The sequence below is a fragment of the Mustela nigripes genome, chromosome X, assembly GCF_022355385.1.
Source record: "Mustela nigripes isolate SB6536 chromosome X, MUSNIG.SB6536, whole genome shotgun sequence".
Classification (NCBI taxonomy): Eukaryota; Metazoa; Chordata; class Mammalia; order Carnivora; family Mustelidae; genus Mustela; species Mustela nigripes.
In genome coordinates this window covers 26,504,728-26,517,019 of record NC_081575.1, presented here as the reverse complement: position 1 = coordinate 26,517,019, position 12,292 = coordinate 26,504,728, and the positions used below count along the sequence as shown (strand labels likewise).

The 12,292-nt window shown below is 41.1% G+C and overlaps 1 non-coding gene across 1 annotated transcript; it reads left to right on the top strand.

Moving 5' to 3' along the window:
• The first annotated feature begins 4,058 nt into the window (after positions 1 to 4,058).
• Positions 4,059 to 4,166, top strand: LOC132007904 (U6 spliceosomal RNA). The gene has a single exon (XR_009401459.1). It is a non-coding gene; the product is annotated as a U6 spliceosomal RNA (small nuclear RNA).
• Positions 4,167 to 12,292: the final 8,126 nt, after the last annotated feature.

Here is a 12,292-nt window from a genome sequence, read left to right as displayed (position 1 = left end):
GCTCGGCAGGGAGTCTGCTTCTTCCTCTGCCCTTCACCCCACTCCTGCTCTCCCTCTCCCTTGCTGTCTCTCAAATAAATAAATAAAATCTTTTTTTAAAAAGATAGGCTTTTTTTTTTCCTCTCCTCCATGGAAACTCTCATTTTCCAGCCTTAAATGAAACATGGTTTTCCCCTCAAGACACCACTTCCCCTGCATCTCCACATATCACAGGACCTAGAGACAGGGTTGACATTCTCCTACTATTTCATCACTACTTCTAAGCCATAACACTTCCAACATTGCTTCCTTGAGGTTCATACCATTCACTCATTTTCTCCTCTTCATTGTGGTCATCTAACAACTACTGGTCAGTCTCTCTCTCCCTCTCCCTGTCATTCACTGAATGTTGCCACTTGACTCACAGTCTTCCTCTCTTAACAAACTGCCCATCATCCCAGACATCTTCAGCAAACATCCATCTTGGCACCTAATGTGCAGGTAGGGGAGTTTAGGAAGGCAGCATTTGAGCCATGTCAGCTGAACGAAACTTGTGGTTTTTCTGGTGGTTTCTCAATATGAAATGGCCGCATTTGAAAAGAAACTCAGCCTTATGGTGTCCAGGATAGTCTAGGATGACTGTAGTGAGTAGAGTTTCAATAGATTTGAATTTTTCTCAGCAGCAGACTTGGTCTCCAAGTATCTGAGGCAGGAAAATTTCTGGGAAAGAGCATTTAAGCAAGAGTTGCAGCAGACTGAGTCTAGGCTTATCTGGCTGGCAGTACTGCACTCACATCAATTTTTTTAAAGCAAGCTCCATGCCCAGCATGGAGCCCAGCATGCAGCTTGAAATCATAACCCTGAAATCAAGGCCTGAGCTGAAATCAAGAGTTGGATGCTTAACAGAATGAGCCACCCAGACACCCCCGCATCATTTTTATTACAAAGATACTGTCTTCTGAATCAACGTTTCATGATTTTGATAAGTACAAAATACCTTTTTAAAAGATTTTCTTATTTGAGAGAGAAAGAGAATATGGGGGGTGCACGTAGAAGGAGAGGGAGAAGCAGGCTTTTGGGTGAGCAGGGAGCCTGACACAGGGCTCAATCCCAGGACCCTGGGATCATGGGATCGTGACCTGAGCCAAAGGCAGCCACTTAACTTCCCAAGCCACCCAGGTGCCACATAAAATGTTATTTCAACAAATATTTCCTGAGAACCTACTATGTGGCAGGCACCACCCCAAGAGCTGAGTAAAGAAAAAAAAATCCCTTATCCCGTTGCTTAAATCAGTTCACAACTATTTAACATAAATAACTCATATGTCAAGTTAAAATAATTATACTTCAGGGTGCCTGGGTGGCGCAGTGGGTTGAACCGCTGCCTTCAGCTCAGGTCATGATCTTAGGGTCCTGGGATCGGGTCCTGCATCGGGCTCTCTGCTCAGCGGGGAGCCTGCCTCCCCCTCTCTCTGTCGGCCTCTCTGCCTACTTGTCATCTCTCTCTGTCAAATAAATAAATAAAATCTTTAAAAAAATAATAATAATGATACTTCAGAGGGTTGTTGTGTGTTTTAAATGAGATGATTCGTATCATGCTAATAGCTCAATAAATGGTTAAGTAAATGGTGAAGGGGTGGGGCTATTAAGAACTCCTCTGCACCTCCAAAGTGTAACCACCAGGTGTCAGGATCCCCTAGCTAAACCCTACTAGGTCAAGGGTGACCCGGTTGTCTACCCTGTCCAAACACCAGTGGAAGTAGCAAAGGACCTTGCGGCCACTCTTCACCCCTCCCCTATTCCTAATCAGAGCTACTTAGGTGCAGACATCTGTTAGTACCAATCTTAGGTGAGAACATGTGTGCCTACAGAGTGAGACCAATCCAAAGTATTCTGCTGTCTCCGTTAGGCACCACAATTTGGAAATGACCAAGATCTGGTCACAGAGAAGCTGAAAAGGAACATTCAAGTCAAAGAGGAGCAAGATGAGGCAGATCCAGGGAGAGAATAAAGTCGGAGGAGGAAAGAAGACACTGAGACAGAGAGAAAGCTAAAACTTCTCTTCCTCAGTCACCTCTCCAGAGCCTCACCCAAAGCTTTGCTAGAGCCCTCTCATTTAAGCCACCAGCAACCTGAAACCCCCACCTTCCAGGCTCCTGCCACACGTCAAATCCCTCTTTAATCCTTGTAATCCCACTGATTCTCTAGCTGGCTTTCTCCCGGATACATTTCACAGAGAAGCTTTAGAGTCCCTGGCAAAGAACTCCTCATTCTCTTTTAGCCCACGTAATTTCTACTTTGTATCTGAGCTGCCATATTTTTCCAGACTTCCCTTTTTTCCTCATTAGAAGCTATTATTTCCATTTTTTGAAAGATGCCTTTCCCCTTCTTACAATAGCCTCTTTGACTTTGCCAACTAACCCAGCTGCATATTTTATGTCCCAAGTGCCTAGTATTTTTGATCATTGGCATACATTTTCTCAGGCTTCTGATATGTTATGTTGAAAATAGTCCACAGGCTTCCTGTGGGTTATTGACTTTCTGAATGTTAATCTTAATTTTTCTTAATGCCTTGTAACATGCGGCATACCCAAACAGAAATGGGCCTTGTTCAGACACCATCCTGAAGTAGAAGTGTTGACTTAGTGAGCTCTTTCTCTGGACAGAAACCTTGCTGTGACTATAATTTAGAGCCAAACACCAGTTAAGAGCTCTTTCCTTAACACAGAGAGCTTTGCTTAGGAATTTCTAAAGAAAACCCAAAGAATTTAGAAAATGGAGCCTCTGCTCTAGAAAGGACAAAATAAGAAAAAGTAAAATGTACTGCAATTGACATAGTAGCCAAACTCGTGAAAAACCACTAATCCCCTCTCTCCCTTGGCAGTGCAGCAAAGGGAAGTGAATCTATTTCTAGGACAATATCAAGATTCTAGGAACTAACCTAATATATCCAGTTACCTAAAAAATCTGAACTTGGATTTCCTCCAAATCATGATCGATCCAGGTCAATGCCAGATCATACAAGAGAGGCCTGAGTCCTTGTATTCACTCATGGCCACTGCTGTTTCTGTTTCTAGTCATTGTCAATAGAGAAATAGCCTTATTACGGAAATAGCTCTCCTGTGGTGACATTGCACATATCCACACAGGGAAAGGCTTGAACTATCTGAGTTGTGGCAGAATGCCTTGTGAGCCTCCTGAAACACAAGAGCACAGGAGGTCTGTAAGGAGGTTGTCTCCCAGTCAACTCCCTCTACTTCCTGGGAGGCTGTCATGAGACAGTTTCTTATTACCTCCCTGGTTTTGATGGGATATGAAGCTCTCTCTCCTAGGCCTTTGGAATAGAGCTGCAGAATATAAAACCCCTTAGTGGCAGCCTAGAATGAGCTCCTCCGCAATACTGGAACACTGTTGTTTCGGTGTTGTCCTTTTTAGTATGTGGAACAAGGATCATGGCGAGCAGGCAACTTAGGCTTACTTTTCTTTTTGCTGTCTACTTACTAAAATGTCTAAGTCTTGAAGTGACTTGCTGTCTTTTTACCAGCCAGATCAGTCAGGCCTTGTCTCATGTGTAAGCTTGACAAGCCTTGAGCCATTCCACTCAGCCAAGCTGTGATTATATCCAAACAAGACTGGTTGAGGCTACCGTTGATTCCACTGACAAGGTCTGCCTCCTTCTACCCAGTGGAAGCTGTTGCTGTTTCTGACACTAACTGAGGGGCCTAGAATCTAATTGGCTCCCCTTTTCTAAAATGTTGCAAATCCAAACGAAAGGACATTCCACAAAGCAATTTGCCTAGGCTCTTCAAAAGTCAATGTCCCAAAAGGCACCAAGAAGGCGGCTGTGGAACTTTACTGGAGACTAAATGAAGTGACAACTAAATACAATCTGTGACATTTGAGTGGATTCTCGATGAAGTTTTAAACACCTCTAAAAGACATCATTACAGTAATTAGAGATATCTGAATATGGGTTATAAATCAGATAATAGCGTTATAATCAATGTTAAAATGTCCCGAGTGGGATCATTGTATTGTGGCTATGTAGAAGAATGCTTCTGCTTTAGGAAACACGTGCTGTGCTCACTTCAGCAGCACGTATACTAAAATTGGAACGATACAGAGAAGATTGAGCTTGGCCTCTGCACAAGAATGACGTGCAAATTCGTGAAGCATTTCATATTTTTAAAGGTCTTTATTTAAAAAAAAAAAAACAAGGAAATACATGCTGAAGTATTCAGGGAATCCATGCAATTTACTCTCAACAGATTCAGGGAAAAAATAAAGTATATTTACACATAGATAAAGCAAATGTGGCAACATGCTAACAATTTATAAAGGGTATATAGGTATTTGTTATATGATTCTTACAATTTAATATCTTAAACTATTTCAAAATAAAAAGTTACGGGGAGGAACCATGCTGCAAAGAACATTTTGCACATATCTGGCTGGGCACATGAAACTGTAGGTTATATACTAGAAGTGGAATTTCTAAGTCATAAAATAGGAGCATTTTTAGCTTTATTCGATATTGTTATATTACTCTCCAAGGTGGTCATACCAGTTTCTACTTCCACCACATTTTACCACATCTTCACACAACACTATCAGTTCTTGTTTGTGCCAATGATGGGTGTAAGACAGTATTTCATTACTGCTTTTTTCCTAACACTGTATTACGAAAAGAAATTTAAACATAAAGTTTAAAAAATTATGCAGTGAATTCGGGTGATAGCTACATGAGCATTTTGTCACATTTACTTTATCATGTATCATGCATCATGTATCATGCCTGCCTCTCTGCCTACTTGTGACCTCTGTCAAATAAATAAATAAATCTTTAAAAAAAAGTGTGCATACTATACTTATATGAAATTACAGAACAGGGAAAATGAATTATTAGTGAGAACAGTCAGAACAGTGGTTGCTTCTGTGGTGGGAATGAAGATTGCCTACCTCAAACAAAAAAACACAAGAGCAAATAATATGCATGTTTCGGTGTTGTCCTTTTTAGTATGTGGAACAAGGATCATGGCGAGCAGGCAACTTAGGCTTACTTTATTTTTTGCTGTCTACTTACTAAAATGTCTAAGTCTCGAAATGACTTGCTGTCACTGTCAGTTTTCAGGAGTGAAGTGTACTAATGTCTTTAAACTTACTTTAAAATGCGTAAAAACACAACATGGGTTAATGGAAGGTACAGGGGTCCAGGTCAGGCTGCCCCAAGATGGGCCACTTTGGCATAAAGATTATTTTGATCTGAGGGGCTTGAGGTGGCAGGGGGGTGGGAGGTTGGGGTACCAGATGGTGGGTATTATACAGGGCACGGATTGCATGGAACACTGGGTATGGTGAAAAAATAATGAATACTGTTTTTCTGAAAATAAATAAATTAATTTTAAAAAATGTAATCAAAAGGAGATGCAGGAAAAGCTCTCTAGGTCCCCACAAACGGCCTAAATTTACATTGGAAAGCAGAGCCTGTACCAGGAAGAGAACTTTTTTTTTTTAAAGATTCCATTTATGGGCTCCTGGGTGGCTCAGCCATTGCACATCTGCCTTCAGCTCAGGTCACTGGGATCAAGCCCAGCATCAGGCTCCTTGCTCAGTGGGAAGCCTGCATCTCCCTCTCCCACTCTCTCTGCTTGTGTTCCCTTTCTCATTGTATCTCACTGTCAAATAAATAAAATCAATCTTTTTTTTTAAAGATTTTATTTATTTGTTTGACAGACAGAGATCACAAGCAGGCAGAGAGGCAGGCAGAGAGAGAGAAGGAAGCAGGCTCCCTGCTGAGCAGAGAGCCCGATGCAGGGCTCCATCCCAGTACCCCAGGATCATGACCTGAGCCAAAGGCAGAGGCCTTAACCCACTGAGCCATCCAGGCACCCCCAAATCAATCTTTTTTTAAAAAATTAAAATTTCATTTATCTATAGAGCAAGAGCACGAGTGAGAGAGAGTGCACAAGTAGGGGGAGGGGCAGAGAGAGAAGGAGGCTCCCCGCCAGCGGGAAGCCCTTTGCGGCTGATCCTGGGACTCCTAGATCTGACCTGAGCTGAAGGCAGAGGCCCAACCAACTGACCCACCCAGGTGCCCCAGGAAGAATGCTATTAACAAAGACTCCCCTTTATGTAAGGAACTTAACTGCATAACAGAAAAACCTTGCTTTTCTAAACATCTCCCTTCACCTTCCTGCTAATGGCCTTCTCTTTGTATCCTCAGACCACTCCTGAGTTCACATAAGCTTCATGTTGCCTCGCTGTCTTTGGAATTTCCAGGTCTGTAGATTTACTACACATACGTCTGTTAAATTTGGTTTTCTCCTGGCAATCTGTCTCATGACAATTTGATTCTAAGTCCACTTAGAAGGACCATAAGGCAAAGGTAGGTCTTCTACCCCAACAATGGATAGAGCAATGGGTAGATAGAAAAGGCGGTATTAAAGTGAACACAGCAAAATGCCAATTGTAGAATCTAGGTGTCAAGGATATGGACATTTGTGTACAATTCTATCAATTTCTTTACTTGTTTAAAACAAGTAGATCTTGAGGAAGCTTCCTCTAGTCAAAGTCTTGTGTCTTTTTCTGCTTCTGAGACACAGGTCCATGAGAACAAAGCAATGAGAACTGTGGTAAGAAATACTGAGGGTGGCAGTGCCTTATTTCATCTAGGCAACAAATTCATGGCAAGGCTCAGCCTCATCTATCTTAGAATGAGAATGCAGAATTGAGATAGTTGTTACAAGGAAGGCATTAATACAGTTTTATTTGAATTGAAAAAAAAGACTTTTTAAAACAAAATAAGTCTCATTTGACCTTTTTTTTTATGATGAAGAGGACTGACTTCCAGTTAGATTATATAGTGGGCATTTTCTGTAAATTGAATAAACTCTGATCAGTAACATCAAAATCTTTTGATGAAAAAATATTTAAAGCTCAAGAAGAAACAGAAATATTCATTTTAAAATACTAAATTGGCAAATATTCATTCAAATTAATATTTTAATTTTTCCAACACTTTCTGAGTATATCAGGTTAAATAAGTTACACTCAATGAAAAGGTAAAGAGGTACAGTTACTAGTCATCTAAAAAGCCTTTTTGGTATAGTTCCTAAGAAGGTGAGAAATTGAATAACTCTAGTGAATGAGTAACAAATCCTTTTACAAGTCACATGGTTTCCAATCCTTTGCTTTCAACAAATTTGAAGGAAAATCTAATCAAGTAGCCAGACAAGAGATCATAAAAAGACATTTCTGATAGATCATTATGTGATTTTTGGCAAACAACTCAGAAAGAGCTCAAAAATTAAATTACAATGCTATTACAATACTATTATATTTTCAGATGCTTACATGTTTGAACAATTTTCTCAGTGCACCATAAAAACAAAAACAGAATTGAAACTGAACTCTCATTCTAGCAACAGGTTGTATTCATCCACCCATATATGTACACTGGAAGGAACAAAAAAAGTCCATCTCATTCAAGGGTGCATTTCCAATAAAATTTGACTTTTATGTTTTCCATTAATTTATCAAAATGTATAAAAAATTTATGTTTTGAGCAATTTTATACCAATAATAACAGTTACAAATAACTCAATCCAGAGAAATTTTTTAATAGCTAAAAATGTTTATAGGACATTTGCTAAAAAATTGTTTTATATTCACATTTTTGTGCAAAGAAATATGATGGAGTGATAGGGCGCCTGGGTGGTTCAATGGGTTGGACCTCTGCCTTCAGCCCAGGTCATGATCTTGGGGTCCTAGGATTGAGCCCCGCATCGGGCTCTCTGCTCAGCAGGGAACCTGCGTCGCCCTCTCTCTCTGCCTGCCTCTCGGCCTACTTATGATCTCTCTCTGTCAAATAAATAAATAAAATCTTTTTTTTAAAAAAAGAAATATGATAGAGTGATCAATAAAGTAAAAATTAAAGCATAAAAATAAAAATAAAAATCTAAGCATAAAAATATATCACCTAAGATAAAATTCTATGGAAGAAGTGGAAAGGAAAAATGAAATAAAGACAAAAATAGATAACAATTTTCTGGCCATTAAAGAAGATCTCATCCCTTTAACTTTCATATGGATGACGGGTATCAAACCACTATGGTACTTAGAATTCATTTAAAATAATGATAGATTTGGCTTTTATGTCACCATTTATAATATCTTAGAAATTACATCCTTTGTAAGTATCTTCTTTTTTTTAAGATTTTTTCTTTATTTATCTGACAGAGATCACAAGTAGGCAGAGAGGCAGGCAGAAAGAGAGGAGGAAGCAGGCTCCCTGCAGAGCAGAGAGCCTGATGTGGGGCTCGATCCCAGGACCCTGGGATCATGACCTGAGCCAAAGGCAGAGGCTTAACCCACTGAGCCACCCAGGTGCCCCCATCCTTTGTAAGTATCTTAACTTAAAATGAAAACATTTTTATGTCACATTAACATGTAAAACTGAATCTATAATTTTTCAAAATTCTTTGAGGGATATGAGAGCAAACAGCATGAAAACCACTGGTCTAAAAATCATTTCCTATCCTATGATGAAATTATACTCTCTTGTATTTTAGTTTTTAAACATTATATATATTTTTTAAATTTTTTTTTATTTTCAGCATAACAGTATTCATTATTTTTGCACCACACCCAGTGCTCCATGCAATCCGTGCCCTCTATAATACCCACCACCTGGTACCCCGACCTCCCACCCACCCGCCCCTTCAAAACCCCCAGATTGTTTTTCAGAGTCCATTTGAGAGAGAAAGCAGGAGCAAGGAAGAGGAGCCAAGGGAGAAGCAGGCAAGGATCCTGACAACAATGTGGGGCTTGATCCAGGACCCTGGGATCATGACCTGAGCTGAAGATACACGCTTAACTGACTGAGCCACCCAGGTACCCTCTCTTGAATTTTCTTTAAAAATGTCAAAGTTTTGGGGCACCTGGGTGACTTGGTTAACCATCAGACTTGGTTTGGGATCACATCATGATCTTCTCATCAGAGCTCTTCTCCACTTGAGCATTCCCTCTATCTCTTTCTCCCGATTAAAAAAATAATAATAACAATAAAATTTGAAAAAATGTCAAAGTTCTGCCTTTCACATTTCTGTCTCTAATCAGGCTGGAGTTGATTTCCCTAAAACATAGCCCAGATAGACACAGCACCAGAATCAGCTGGAGCCTGTGGCGAAGCTTTACATTTCCACCAAACATGGCTTAGCTTTACTGACTTCGAATCACAGGAGTGGGGAGTATCCAAAAATTAGTACTGTCAAAAAGCTGTTCAAGTGGTGGCACCTGGGTGGCCCAGTTGTTAAATGTCTGCCTTCAGCTCAGGTCATGATCCCAGGGTCCTGGAATTGAAGCCTGCATCAGGCTCTACTTCTGGCTTGTGTTACCTCTCTCGCTGTGTCTGTTAAAAAAAAAAAAAAAATCGGTGTTCAAGTGATTCTGGCTCACCCTCAGGTTTGGGAACCACTGACTTACATGATAAAGGCCAAATGATATAATGTGCCCTGCAAGGTGTTAGAGACTGGACTGCATTCTCCCCAAAATTCATGTTGAAGTCCTAACCCCCAGTACTTCAGAATGTGACTGCATTTGGAGATAAGGCTTTTGAAGCGGCAATTAAGTTTAAAAACGAGGTGATTAGGGTGTGCCCTAATCCAATATGACAGATGTCTTCATTGAGAAGAGATTAGGAGGCAGACACACCAAGAGGGAAGACACAGAGAGAAGACGGCCATCTGCAAGCCTAGAGGACAGACCTCAGATGTTGAACCTGCCAACACCTTGAACTCAGACTTTAAGCCTCTAAGACTGTGAGAAAATAAAATTTCTGTTGTGTAAGCCACATGGTCTGTGGTATTTTGCTATGGCAGCTCGAGGAGACTAATATACAAGGATTTTATCTGGGCCCTAACTACCAGAGCCACAGCTCTCTTGTCAGGTTCCATGCATCCCCGCCATCACCACCCACCCACACCTCTGGCTTGCTAGTTTTAAGACCTTGGGCAACCTAACCTCTCTTTCAGTTTTCTTACCTATGAAATGGGGAAAATAATATCACGTTCCAGGAGCTGCACGATGATTAAATGTGATCATCTAACTGATGATCTGAACACAATGTGAACATAAAAATACTCAATACATGTTAGCGGCTACACTCTGGCCATTCTCCACTAACTGCCATTCTCCAGCTACATGTTGTTTTGTTCCACCTCCTTGAGTCAGCACGTCTGCTGACTGTCTTAGAATGCCCTTCTCCCACCTCCTCAGCTAGCTAAATCTTGGTTGTCCTTCAAGACTGAAGTCCGTGTAGAGCCAGCTCTGATTCACTCTTCTCCTCCCTCCCACGCTTCTAGAGCTCTCCTCTGGATTCCTGTGGGACTATAGGATAGGGACTGCAGTCCCCTATAGGGACTATCCTGTGGGAATAGGGACCAAGCACTCTGTGCTTGCCTCTACCAAGTGAGATGCCATCGCAGGGGGTTAGGTGGAGGAGTGACCTGATCTGGCTTGAGCACCTACCATATGGCAGGCACCATTTTGGGTTCCGAGTCAAGATGAGAATAAAAAAAACAGTTAACTTACAGGGTTACTGAGAGGATTATGAGAGACTTAAGACAGTGCCTAGCATATGGTAAACTCTCAGTAAGTGCTAACAATTAGTATCTATCTATATTCAGGACACTTACTCACATCTGTTGACATCTGTGGCCTTTGGTTCAGTCTTCCTCCCTAAACACAAATCCTACTGTCATCCTGAGTGATGACACCTCCAACATGCTAGCGCCTCTCCTGGACCTCAACTCCTGTAACTATAACCTTCACCCTACTCCAGACACACCATGACAATATCCTGACCTTGACACTGTTGTTGGACTTTTGCAGACTAAAAACATTGTGTACAGGGGCGCCTGGGTTGCTCAGTGACTTAGGCCTCTGCCTTCAGCTCAGGTCATGATGTCAGGGTCCTGGGATCGAGCCCCACATCAGGCTCTTTGCTCAGTGGGGAGCCTGCTTCCTCCTCTCTCTCTGCCTGCCTCTCTGCTTACTTGTGATCTCTGTCTGTCAAATAAATAAATAAAATCTTTAAAAAAACTATTAAAATAAAAACATTGTGTACAACCATAGGAATAGATTAGAAACCTGGGCAGAATTTTCCATTAGCTTAACTTGAGAGTGAGCTCTTTGGTCCCTACTCCAAACAAGCAAAAGGTCTCTTCTGTATGACTGAGTCCTGGAAGATAAAAGCAAAGGAAAAAAAGAGAGGGCTGGCTGGAGATGCTAGTTTTGTGGGCACGAGATAAGGGCAGGCATCTTTGTGACTGCTCAAAGAGAGGAAATTACAGTAGCCATCTTTCTGGCAGCAAGGAGGGAGGGAGAGTTAGCAATCAAGACACCTGAGCAGAAGTCAGGAGACTGAGGGGCAGTGCTGCTGATAGACACTGTTCAGCATGAATGACCTTCACGGAGTCTATTCTCTGGTGATGAGTCAAGAGTAATCCTATGCAGGTGTGTACTCCTTCCTGCCAGAAGGTACATAGCTCTGAGGCCAATGCCTGGAAGTCAGGGCTCACCCCACCTTCCTTCACTGTAAACAATTCTGCTCTCTATTTATTTGGACTTTCACTTAAAACTGCATTTCCAAAAAGCACTATAGTGCTAAACTTTGGCTGTTCTTCCCAGCAGATAACTACATATGTTATTTTCCACAGAATCCAGCTGCCATTGAGGTGTGATGATCACCCTCTAGATTCTTCTCTACTTACCTAGATCTCATCACTTTTAGCCTCTAAGGATGTATCCTTTTTCCCATTCAAGGTTAATGCTACTACTCATTCTTGATTCTATCTCTTTCTCATTTCTGCTGCATCTTTATGCTATCTATTTCCCTTTTGCCATTAAATTGCTGCTTGGAGTATCTGGCAATGGTCTAACACTGGCAATTCAGATGGTCCAAGCTAATATACCTTTGTACTTTTCCTCTCTAAATATTCCTTCTCCTCGACCAAAAACAATTACAACAAAACATCCTTGTACAGACATGAGTAACCCCTCCAAAGATTGTATTTTTCTAACTTCACACCTCCTGTGTCCCTTCATATAAAACCTAAACACCATGCCTCAGCTATGTCTGCCTTTGCTGTTCACATCTCCCAAATGACAAATCACCTAACAAATATTTTCCAAGGGTCTGGCGTGTTTATAAAATTTTTAGTCACTCATTCAACAAATAACTTCTGAGTAGCTACACTGTGCCAGACACTATTCTTTTTTTTTTTTTTTTTTTTTTTTTTTTTTTTTTTTTTTT